The sequence below is a fragment of the Chrysemys picta genome, chromosome 6 (genome assembly GCF_011386835.1).
Source record: "Chrysemys picta bellii isolate R12L10 chromosome 6, ASM1138683v2, whole genome shotgun sequence".
NCBI classification, from domain to species: domain Eukaryota; kingdom Metazoa; phylum Chordata; order Testudines; family Emydidae; genus Chrysemys; species Chrysemys picta.
In genome coordinates, this window is record NC_088796.1 from 116,189,679 (window position 1) to 116,202,450 (window position 12,772).

The 12,772-nt window shown below is 43.2% G+C and overlaps 1 long non-coding RNA gene across 2 annotated transcripts in view; it reads right to left on the minus strand.

The window, feature by feature from the left end:
- LOC135972280 (uncharacterized) overlaps nt 1–12,772 on the minus strand; it is a 251,559-nt gene that overhangs the window by 186,073 nt on the left and 52,714 nt on the right. For both annotated transcript variants that reach the window (XR_010588703.1, XR_010588702.1), the window contains exon 3: nt 1,779–1,884. This is a non-coding gene — a long non-coding RNA (uncharacterized LOC135972280). The remainder of the gene's footprint in view (nt 1–1,778; nt 1,885–12,772) is intronic.

Genomic DNA, 12,772 nt, shown 5'->3' on the forward strand with positions numbered 1-12,772 from the left:
TTTCAACAAAAAAAGTAACATTTATTTCATCTCTACCTCTTGAGAGACTTGGGAATGGTCGGCTGGATTCTCTTACGCTGCTCTGTCAGTATGAAGGAGCTTTAAAATAATTTACATTCATTTTATGCCACTCTGGCAATGTAAACTGGCCTTTAGTGTAAATAAGAATAAGATCTATGCAGGATGACAAGAACCTGGGATTAATATTGTGTTGCATAAGACTGGAATCCCTTCAACCAAATAGGGATTCAGAAATTAACCTGAGGACATGTCTACACTGTGAGGCAATACACACTATGGAAGTGCGATTTCTAAAGTGCACTAATATGTTGCATACAAATCATGTAGAATCTACTGGTGCATACTAATAGATCTCTAATGCACTCTATTGTAGTCCCCACTAACCACATTGTCAGACCATGAACTGGGGCCAGACTGTGAATTGTTCACTCTCTTGAGCAGGGCCGGCTCCAGGGTTTTGGCCGCCCCAAGCAGCCAAAACAAAAACAAACAAACAAAAAAGCCGCGATCTACGGCGGCAATTCGGCGGGAGGTCCTTCACTCCCAGGCGGAGTGAGGGACCGTCCGCCGAATTGCCGCCAAATACCTGGACCTGCCGCCCCTCTCCCGAGCGGCCGCCCCAAGCACCTGCTTGAGAAGCTGGTGCCTGGAGCTGGCCCTGCTCTTGAGTCAATGGGACTACTTGAGAGAGTAACTGCTCATCAGCATGATGAAAATCACAATCTGGATTGTAGCAGTTCCTGTTAATTGGTTATTTTTAAAAGGTTTCCAATATTTGTTAAACTCTATTGTTCCATTCTTCAGGGCTTTGGAGCTGCGTTCTGGCTCCGCTCCAGCTCCAGGAAAAAACCTGCAGCTCCACTGCTCTGGAGCTGCTCCGCGCTCCAGCTTCGGGCTCCGCTCCAAAGCCCTGCATCTGTTTCTGCATCCTGAGACACTCAACAAAGTAACTCGAAAGAACCACAGAGGCACACAACCTGACTACCTATAAAGGAGTTGGTGGCTGAAAACCAAAGAGAGGAAGAAAAGCATCCAAACAAAATCTTTACACATACTTCTTTCTTGTCCAAGGATACAGAGGTGGAGTGGCCAATTGTCAACCATGAATTGCACACAAGATTTCTCCACTTGCAACTCTGGCCCCAAAGAAAATAAAATGTTTATGATTCCTCTAAGGCCCTCACACAAAAACATGAATCTTCCATATAGAAATTCTGATATACATTCAAATATACACTTCCTGAGCAAATGCAAGAAAGAAAATATCATCCCCTGGGGTCTCACTATCTACAGGGGCCTGGTGCACATGACTTATGAGGAGAGGATGAGGAAACTGGGTTTATTTAATCTGTGGAAAAGAAGAGTGAGGGGGGATTTGATAGCAGCCTTCAACTACCTGAAGGGGGGGCTCCAAAGAGGATGGAGCTCGGCTGTTCTCAGTGGTACCAGATGACAGAACAAGGAACAATGGTCTCAAGTTGCAGTGGGGGAGGTCTAGGTTGGATATTAGGAAACACTATTTCACTAGGAGGGTGGTGAAGCACTGGAATGGGTTACCTAGGGAGGTGGTGGAATATCCATCCATAGAGATTTTTAAGGCCCGGCTTGACAAAGCCCTGGCTGGGATGATATAGTTGGGGTTGGTCCTGCTTTGAGCAGGGGGTTGGACTAGATGATCTCCTGAGGTCTCTTCCAACCCTGATCTTCTATGATTCTATAACCCTCTGATCACTATATAGAACTCCAAATATGCTTACCAGTTCTGCAGATGGTCTTCAGATGAGCTGAAGAATCACTTACTGCACCTCACATACTCAGGAAGACCCACCGCAAACAAGAATGCTTCCCACATGCTCACACATACTGAAAGAAAAAAAAAATCAGGAAATTTACCTGGAAATCATGCAAGAAATCCAGAACTATCAAATAGACCTGATAAGTCATCCAACACAAAAACAAGAATAGGAACAAACTACAACTACTCCACAATGCTCAGAAAGCTACCTCTGTGAGAAACCCTGTCACCAATACCCACCACACGGACACTGCACAACACCCAAATATCATCAATTTGTCAAGACTACCCCTAACTGAAGCTGAATTATCTGTACTCTTGAAAGGACTGAACTCTGCCCCACCACAGATCCCAATACCATACTAACATGTCAAGAATTAGAAGAATTTTTCTGCTGACTCCACCTCAGATAATTCTTTCACAGCAATGATTACACCACTTAAAATTACCACATCCCCATCAACAATCCTCAGAATAAAAGAATCATCTGACTCAACACCATAGAGGTGACAAAACCTTGATAATTGCATTGATTGCTTCAGGAAAAAAATAACTATGTAATACTTAAATATCACATCCACCACAATCTTTCCACCACCCACAAGACAACTATACAGTCCCTGAAAACTAGCCACCAGATAGTGATCAAACCAGCAGACAATGGGGCACCATCATAGTCCTCAACCATGAGGACAACGTTAATGAGGCCAACTCTCTGACACCATCTACTATAAATAACTCAAAGATGACCCTACACTACAATTTACCCAGAAATTTAAGTATATTATCAAATCCTTCTCCTAACAACTACAAGAGAAACTACTAATTCATCCTCCACAAACGCACCCCAGATACATTCTACATACTTTCGAAGATCCACACACAAGGAAACCCAGGGAGATCAATCATATCTGGTCATTGCACTCTTTACTGAAGTATTGGGACCCATAGAAACCATTCTCATACCACTAACCACACAAAGGGACAGCTTCCTCCACAAACTCCACAACCTTAACACCATCCTTGCCACCATGGATGTCTCTTCCCTATACACTAATATCCCTCACAGGGATGGCATTGTGTCAAATATTTATAAGACAATGGACAACCCTCAGATATCCATCCCACACATATCATCCAACTAATCTATTTCATCCTCACCCAGAACAATTTTACATTCAACTACAAACACTATGTCCAAACCATGGAAACAGCCATGGGTACTAGGATGGCTTCCCAATACGCCAACCTCTTCATGGGCCATCCGGAAGAAAAATTTCTGGACAAATGCTCCACAAAACCGATGATATACCTGAGATACATTGATGATATTTTCATCCTCTGGACAGACAACTTAAAGTGCCTCATAGATTTCCATCATAACTTCAACCACCACCACCTTTCTGGAACACTCCCACACTAGCATCAACTTCCTAGACACCCCGATCAGCTTCAACAATGGAACCTACAAATATATACGAGAATCCCAAGGATCACCACACCTACCTTCATGTATCCAGTAACCACCCAAAACACACCAAGACATCAGTTATTTACAGATACCACAGAATATGCTCTGAGGAGAAAGTCAGGATATACACCTTAACACACTCAAAACCACCTTCACCAAACAAGGACACTCCACCAGAGAAGTAGAGTGCATCATGGAATGGGCCACCCAAATACCCCGAGAGAACCCGCTTCAGTACAGAAATAAAACCCTCTCTGATGCACACCCATAATTGTCACTTACTACCCCCCACTGGAACCCATAAGGGGTATCAAACAACTACAACTCATACTCAGTGGGTATCACATCCTGAAATAAATCTTTCCTGCAGACATATCTCCACTGCTACAATGATCAACACCCACAACAACAAACTTTTCAAGATCCATGAGTCCTACACATGCCTATGACAACATGTGGTGTACCTCGTCCAGTCAACTAAATGCCCCAATACAATGATGCACATGAAACCAGATATTGACTACAGTCTCAAATGATCTCACAGAGAAGAATGATAAAAGACAATACCCTATCACCTGTGGAGGAACGCTTCACAAAAAAAAATTACTCTATATCTGACCTATCAGTCCTCAGCCTCAAAGGAAACCTTCACAATACTTACAAAAGACAAGCCTGGGAACCTAAATTCATAACTTTGCTAGACACTAAAAAATATGGTCTTAATAAAAACACCAGATGTATGGCTTACTACAATAATCTCTAACCCACTAACCCCTCTTTTTATCCTATGACTAGAGAGGTGTTAATGGGCCTCTTCAGCTTGAATTGCCATTCTTCAACAACAACAAAAACTTCAAAAACAGACTTCAAAGAGAAACTGCAGAGTTATAATTCATTTGCAAACTTAACACCATTAATTTGGGCTTGAATAGGGACTGGAAGTGGCTGATTCACTACAAAAGCAATTTTCCCTCACTTGGTATTGACACCTCCTCATCAATTACTGGGAGTGGACCACATCCACCCTGACTGAATTGGCTTTTAACACTGGTTCTCCACTTGTAAAGTAACTCCCTTCTCTTCATGTGCCAATATATATTTATGCCTGTATCTGCAATTTTCACTCCATGCATCTGGGTTTTTTACCCACGAAAGCTTATGCCCAAATAAATCTGTTCGTCTTTAAGCTGCCACCAGACTCCTCACTGTTTTCACCTTGAATGTTCCTTAGAATGTGTGCTAATGACTTATGCAAAACTGTGTGTTCAACCTTGTATTTACTTGTGACACCTTTCCCAAACCTCAGGCAGAGCTCTCTGTGACTCGAAAGCATGTCTCTCTCAAAAACAGAAGTTGGTCCCCCCCCCCAAAAAGAGATATTACTTCACCCACCTTGTCTCTCTACATTTGACTAAGACATATGATACAAAATTGGACACCTAGGGCTCCATTCTATAATGTGTTATTGTTATGGTCCATTTACATCCATTTTCTCAATTTTGCTTTACAAAAATTAGCACAGAACTCATCAAAAGCTCATAACTTCCATGGCTTTTCTATTCATTAACCCCTCTAACTGGACGTAAATGACTACACTGAGGCACACACAAGCTCAAAAGGCAGGCAGACACACACAAACACAGTGATACCACTGATTTTGTCAATCACAAATGAGGAACACCCAGCGCCAAAAATTTCCAGTGTAAAAATGAGATTTCTAACCCATTTATCCTCTGGTCATTTCTACCACACTGACGATTCACAATAAGCTTCAGTGACGACAGCAATAGAATTTCCATTAATATGTATGAGCACATTTTTAAAAGCAGGTTATGGAGGTTACAAAGTCAATCTCTCAAAGGTTAGGAAATTCTACACACACCTGCTAATATCTCCCTTGAGCAGGTGGACAAGAATTCCGAGGAATCACCACAGTCTTGGCCCCTCCCCTCCTATCCCCTGGCCAGCGCAGAAGGGCAGCATTGAGGGTTGGGGAGAAAGATGGGGAGGTGAGACTAGCAGCATATTGTGGGTATAGGCTGGCAATAAGTTACTACACTTCACTCGCAGCAAGGAAGCAGAGGAGGCATTTTGCCATAGTCAAAGATGTGTCTACGAGTCAGTGCTGTGCCTAAAGCCACAATCCAGCCCATAGTACAGAAGACGGGCTGGAGCAGCCTGACTGAGGCTTTGAATCTCACAGTGAACAGCAGCAGTTTAGGGATACTAGGGGATTTCAGAATCTGGCAGTGCAGGGGAGTGGGGCTTTGCTGACAGCTGGTCCCTAGATTCTGGGCACTGACTCCCAGAAGTGATCGGACTGACCACAAACCTAGCTGCCTTAAGAACATAATGTAGGATTACATTATTTGACAGTTTTCTAATTCTAATGCAACATATAGGGGAGGAGGCAGAGAAACTTAGAACACATAAGAGATACTACTACACCTTTTTTTTAAAATGCAAAATTTGTATTCCAGACAGATACAATAGTCATGCACAAGGCACGAAACCAGATAGATGGAATCTGTCATATAGCACACATTTTTCTGTACAGCTATTACAAAAAAAAAAAAAAAAAAAAAAAAAAACACCACAAAAAATCCCACCCACTATTCAAGTTCCTTTCATTTGGTTTGTTGTATGAAAGGCTGATTACGTTAAAGAGATCATTGGTGCCCTAAGACTAAATCCAACCATATAAACATACAAGAATGGAGTCACTATTATTGGACTGCAGATTACTATGGCTAACCCCTATATCTCTTCGACTCCTGCATGAAGGGACATGACCAACTGGAATCAGTGTAGTTCTAATAAGAACATAAGAACGGCCATACTGGGTCAGATCAAAGGTCCATCCAGCCCAGTATCCCGTCTACCGACAGCGGCCAATGCCAGGTGCCCCAGAGGGAGTGAACCTAACAGGCAATGATCAAGTGATCTCTCTCCTGCCATCCATCTCCATCCTCTGACAAACAGAGGCTAGGACACCATTCCTTACCCATCCTGGCTAATAGCCATTAATGGACTTAACCTCCATGAATTTATCCAGTTCTCTTTTAAATGCTGTTATAGTCCTAGCCTTCACAACCTCCTCAGGCATGGAATTCCACAAGTTGACTGTGCACTGTGTGAAGAACTTCCTTTTATTTGTTTTAAACCTGCTGCCCATTAATTTCATTTGGTGGCCCCTAGTTCTTGTATTATGGGAATAAGTAAATAACTTTTCCTTATCTACTGTCTCCACATCACTCATGATTTTATATACCTCTATCATATCCCCCTTTAGTCTCCTCTTTTCCAAGCTGAAAAGTCCTAGCCTCTTTAATCTCTCCTCATATGGGACCCGTTCCAAACCCCTAATCATTTTAGTTGCCCTTCTCTGAACCTTTTCTAGTGCCAGTATATCTTTTTTGAGATGAGGAGACCACATCTATATGCAGTATTCAAGATGTGGGTGTACCATCAATTTATATAAGGGCAATAATATGTTCTCCGTCTTATTCTCTATCCCCTTTTTAATGATTTCTAACATCTTGTTTGCTTTTTTGACTGCCTCTGCACACTGTGTGGACACCTTCAGAGAACTATCCACGATGACTCCAAGATCTTTATCCTGATTAGTTGTAGCTAAATTAGCCCCCATCCTATTGTAGGTATAGTTGGGGTTATTTTTTCCAATGTGCATTACTTTACATTTATCCACATTAAATTTCATTTGCCATTTTATTGCCCAATCACTTAGTTGGGTGAGATCTTTTTGAAGTTCTTCACAGTCTGCTTTGGTCTTAACTATCTTGAGCAGTTTAGTATCGTCTGCAAACTTTGCCACCTCACTTTTTACCCCTTTCTCCAGATCATTTATGAATAAGTTGAATAGGATTGGTCAGCATTGAGGAAAGGACAGCATTTGGGTACACTGTACAAATATGTCATGCTCCGTTAGTGAGATGATGAAGACCACTGAGGGCTTTGGGAGGCCATGGGTGGGCCAAAGAATGAGCAGGTTGGAAGACTGTGAATGCATCAGTCAGCCATTCTTCTTTGCAGAGGAGTTTATCTGTGCTCTGGGATGAGCTATAGGCCTGGAGAGAATGCATAGGCTTACCATTCAGGCTGCAGATTAGATTCAAGGATACTGATCCTCAGCAAAACAAACAACCAACCAACCCACACATCACGGATGTGCAATTAGGTTAGAAACAAAGCTATAATAACTGGTTTCAACAAGGGAAGGAATTCATTATATGGAGTAATGATAGGAGTGAATGTTTCCATAATGGCTAAACCTGGTCATGAATATTTAACGTGTACAAAAAAGCCAAACAGAAAGCAGATTTTATTTTGGGTTTCTACCACTGCTTAAGGGCTTTTAAAATTCCTGTTTATAGCACGTTTTACCCCTGGAACCAGCCATGTTGCGATCCACATTGATCACTGGTGAATTTAAATGATAATTTTTAATCCCATTGTTTTGGAGGTGCACACAAAAAAATTCTAGATTAACAAAATAAAGGAAATCTCACACACTTGTTTTAATTGAAGATAAACTTTTACTAGCTGGTTAAGAAGAACAAATGACTTATGGTTTGATATATCAACCTCACCCATAAATAAAAGCAATACCTGGTCCAGGGTTAATCGTTCTGCTCTGTTTTGTTTGATTCACAAATATAATATGTTGCCTTCTTCCTCAGCCAAGTGTGAATTCACAGAAGCAAATAGCATTCTCCAAATGAATATCAACATCAAGGACCAGAGCCTAACTCAGGTTTCTGCATTTAAGTACCTTGGGGGTTGGGTAACATTAAATGGAGAAATTGACAGGACTGCAGGCAAGGCTGCAGTACACAGGGGAAGTCTGGTGCAAGATAAATAGAGTAATTTATGATAAATGGATGGCTAGACTACATAAAGGGACAACTATACAAAACCACACAGAAGAGCTGGTCTTAACGTGAATCAGAGACACGGGTGACCATACAGAAGCACTTGAAAAGATTTGAAGCCATGGTAATGAGACGTTTGAGGTCAGCAAGAGGAGTGACATTGTCGGACCATGTACAGAATGATGTCATCAGGAGTGGGACCAAGGCCTGTGGTATCAAAGAAAAGCTGAAAGAGAGAAGGTAGATGGCATGGGCATGTAAAAAGTATGGATGAAGAAAATCCTATTCGAAAGGCACTTGAGAGTAGAGTTCATGTGTGAGGAACAAGAAGACAGCCAAGAAAATGGTGGATAGCCTATATACCAAGAGAAGGAAGTGGATAGGAAGAGAGCACTGGACCGGCAAGCCTGGAAACGACTGATCTGGTAACCCAACCCAGCTAGCTGGGAATAGGGAAAGAAGAAGGTGAAGAAGAAATAACACTTTTCAAAGTTAAATACTCCTTCCCTTGGTATGCTAAACAATGGAATATATACATATTATAGGCTGGACTCGCAGCTTAATAAGGTTGCCCAACACATCCCATTGTAAGACCTGTTTTCAGTTGCTTATAACTTGCCAAGTTGACTGTTTGGGATGAAATTTTTCATGCTGGGTGTCTGCCTCAGTCTGTATATGTTTGGAAAATTTCAGCCATAATGGTCCAGCTATTTCCAAGAATGAGGGTAGAGAAAAATGTGTTGTTCTGTCCACACTAAAGAATAATGCTGACTGTTATTTTGAGAAGCCTTTACATCCCCATGCTTTGGAGCAGGGATTTGAAACTGACCCTTTGTGTCAGGGATGAAACTTTTACCATCCCTGTGACAATCCACCAAATTATGGCCAAGTGATAAGGTTTGAAGAAAAAAAAAAAACCCACAATTCACACACACTCAGTATACTGGCTACACCGTCACAGCTAAAAACATGTAATATCCCATGACTAAGCAGATCTGTTTCTGCAATATCTGTGAAACCCACTGTCAACATGTATATTTCATCCCCATCTAGTACTGATCCACCTAGAGAATGACAAATTACTACTGCTACTAGTTTCCCCATTAATTCAAGTGACAGGTCTGCATAGTGGATCTAAAGGTTCCAACCTTGCTGATGAACCATGTGGGTGTGAATATGTTGCCACATAATGGAATTTCTATTTTTCAGTTCCCTTTTTTAAAATAACTAGGAAATTATACACAAGACTATGTTAAAAACATTAACGTTGCAAAGTCATGCAGCACACAAAAATTGGGAAATGCTAGAATTAAGATTACCAGTGCAATCTTAATTTGCCCTCATCCCGCATTGCATAAATTTTGTGATCCAATCTTTAGTTACATGATCCATGAAATGGGAATACCACCTCCCTCGTCTCAGAGGGGTGTTGTGAAAAAAAATCACTAATCATTTGTAATATTATAGATATGAGCACCATAGAAAAGCCATGAGGAAATTAATGATTCTGTCTTCAGAGCAGGATTTGAATAGTGTGCAGTCAATAAGGCCTGGGGCCACACATTGAACAATGGTGATAAAAGAAAATATTGAACAGCTGCTCATTAAGTGAGCAGTGTGCACTGAATGAGGCAGGGGTTCTTTGGAAAAAAATATCTGATCATGTAATTAAAGAATGTACAGTATTATAATGCAGAGGAACATGGGAGCAAATTAAGGTTCCTGGGCAACCTTAATTGTAGCATTTCCTAACTCGAGTGCTTGCTTTGTAACCTTAATATTTTCCTTTTAACTGTGTGTGTGTGTGTGTAAGTAATTAGGGTTACCATACGTCCGGATTTTCCCGGACATGTCCAGCTTTTTGGGCCTCAAATCCCCGTCCGGGGGAAAATCCCCAAAAGCTGGACATGTCCGGGAAAATAGGGAGGGAGGACCCGGCGGTGTGGGGCCGGGGGCCGGCGCGGTGCTCGGCAGGGGCTGGGGCCAGGGGTGCGGGGCTGGTGTGGTCCTGGGCCGGGGGCTGGCGCGGTGCTTGGCTGGGCGCCGGGGCCGGCGTGGTGCTGGGCCGGGGGCCGGGCCAGGGGCGTGGGCACTTGGCCGGGGGCCGGGGCCGGGGTCGGTGCGGGCACTTGGCCAGGGCCGGGATCGGCGCAGTGCTCAGCCGGGGGCCAGGCCGGGGGCCAGGCCGGGGGCATGGGCACTTGGCCGGGGGCCGGCGCGGTGCTGGGCCGGGGGCCGGGGCCGGGGGCGCGGGCAGTTGGCCGGGGGCTGGGGCCCCAGGGCCCAAGCCGGGCGGGAGATGCCGGGGCCAGAGCCTCTTGTCCTGGGCCGGCTGGCTGCCGAAGGGAGCCGCTCGGCCAGGAGGGCTGGACTGAGCCGCGCCCACCCTGCCCCAGCCTACCTGCTGCCTCCCTGATTCAGGCTTCCCGCGAACATTTGATTCGCGGGAAGCAGGGGAGTGGGAGGAGCAGGGGGTGGAGCGTTCAGGGGAGGGGGCAGAGTTGGGGCAGGGCTGGGGCCCCATGGAGTGTCCTCCTTTTTAAAAATTAAAAGATGGTAACCCTAATATTATATTGCAAAGTGTGTGCTTGATAATGTACAAAGCAAGTGATTGGATAAAACAATAGGAATGCTAACAGCTATATTGTGACTGTGCGCCCAGGCCTGAACAAGGAGGAGGACATAAGCTCTACCATCCTAATATTAGTTCTGAGACATATCATGCCTCTGTTCTGAGATGCAACTTTGAGCCACAATTCCTCTTCTTCTTCCACCAGAGGGTGGGAATTGATTGCTGGCCTACAACAGCAGTAAAGTACAGCTTCCTCAAAACCATGCTGGCTTGGTGTAAGGAGGAGGAGATAAAGTTCTGCCCATTCCCTACCACTTCCAGAAAAATCCCTGCCTACCTGCTTCAATGGGGAAGTGAGTGAGCAGTGCCTCGGTGCTTGTCACTAAGGTCCAGGTAGCCTGTGCATGGGTGTGAAATACCTCACAGGTGGGAGTGTAGTCCAAGTGTCAACCTAGCCCTAAATCAATATTACTTTTAAGAAAAGAAATGTATCATGTTGTGCAGTTTGAGAGATGGGACAGTGGCTTATTTGTTAATTAAAATGAGGGTACCAGAGGGAGAGGTTTTTCTTTTCTTTTTTTTAGGAAAGCAAACAGTGTTTAATTCTGTCTATTCTGCTGTCAGAACAAGAACATTCCTCGCTATACAGACAACAAATGCCATTCCTGACAACCGTCGTTTCCAAATGAAACAGCTCTTCACAGTGATGCTGCTTTATTTTTATTCTCCCCATCACCACCATCCCTTCTCTTGGAAACTTGAAAGTTATCTCCATAGACGGCAACACAGAGCAGATTTCAAAGGGAGACTTTCAATTAGACTTCTGATCGAACTGAAGAGACTATAGAAGCCCTTTTTCAAACCCTGTAAATAATGAATATGGTTATGAAATGAAATGGGCCACCCCCACTCCCCGCCACACATTGAAAGGCCTGATGTTAAATCACAAGACTGAACTCTTTGTAGCCCCCTGGAATGTTGTCGCATGGCTCACAAACACATCAAGGTGATGTTCTCTTACATGCTTGAGTATGCAGATGAGAAAGTTAGAGAAGGAGATTCTTATGGCGAGTCTAGTCATTTGTTGACATATGTAAATGGCTTACACGGTCTTGGTGTCTGCCAGGTAGGATTTTGAAAACACACACAGCAGAGTTGTATGGTGTGCTGCGGAGCTAACTAGTCTTCTGGATTTTCACTTCATTTGCAATTCTGCAAGCACATGTTGGATTCTGCATGGAATGGAGACATGGGAAGAAAATATAGGCACAGAAACACTTGCGTGAGAAGCTAGACAGTGGTCATGACTCTCTTTTCTGTACAGAGCTTTGATGAAACTTGCCTTACTTTAAGCATGCTCTGGATTTCCTAATGTGATTGTTAAATGATGTTGATCACAGCACAATACTTTAAATATTGTTACACACAAAGGCAAAGGTCAGAACACTCCAACTTATGTGCTTAAACTTAGGCACGTACACTAGCTAGGCATTTAAAGCATCTATGAGGATCTAGCCACTTAATTAGAAATCTAAATGTGGATTTAGGTGTCTCATTTTCAGCATCCAAACATTTTTGCCAGTGTGTTTTACAAGATAATGTGAACCAAAAGTGGGAGGTGACAAACTTCTCATTGCTGCAGTGTTGCCAACTCCAAATATTCAAAACTTATAGTCATGGCCCATTGCCCCCACAAAAATCATGAGATTTTAAAAATGCTAAATGTTTGGGGTGGGGGGGAAAGGGTTCATTGCCTTCAGAATTCACATTTTCAAGATTTTCTCCACAACCAGAAGGGCTAAAAATGTACCCTGGGGGGGGGGGTGTGTCTTGAAGAGAAACAACAAATATTGTGAGTGTTGAAATAAAATTCTCAGAATTGACAAAGCTGCTGATGGAAGAATAACCTGATCTGCTAGAAGTAGACAATCACTATAGCCTCTAATAAATTGCTTTCAGTACAATTCACAGGAGCATAATAAGTCATCAGTATAAAATGGTGTTCTGCCACTTGCCCATGC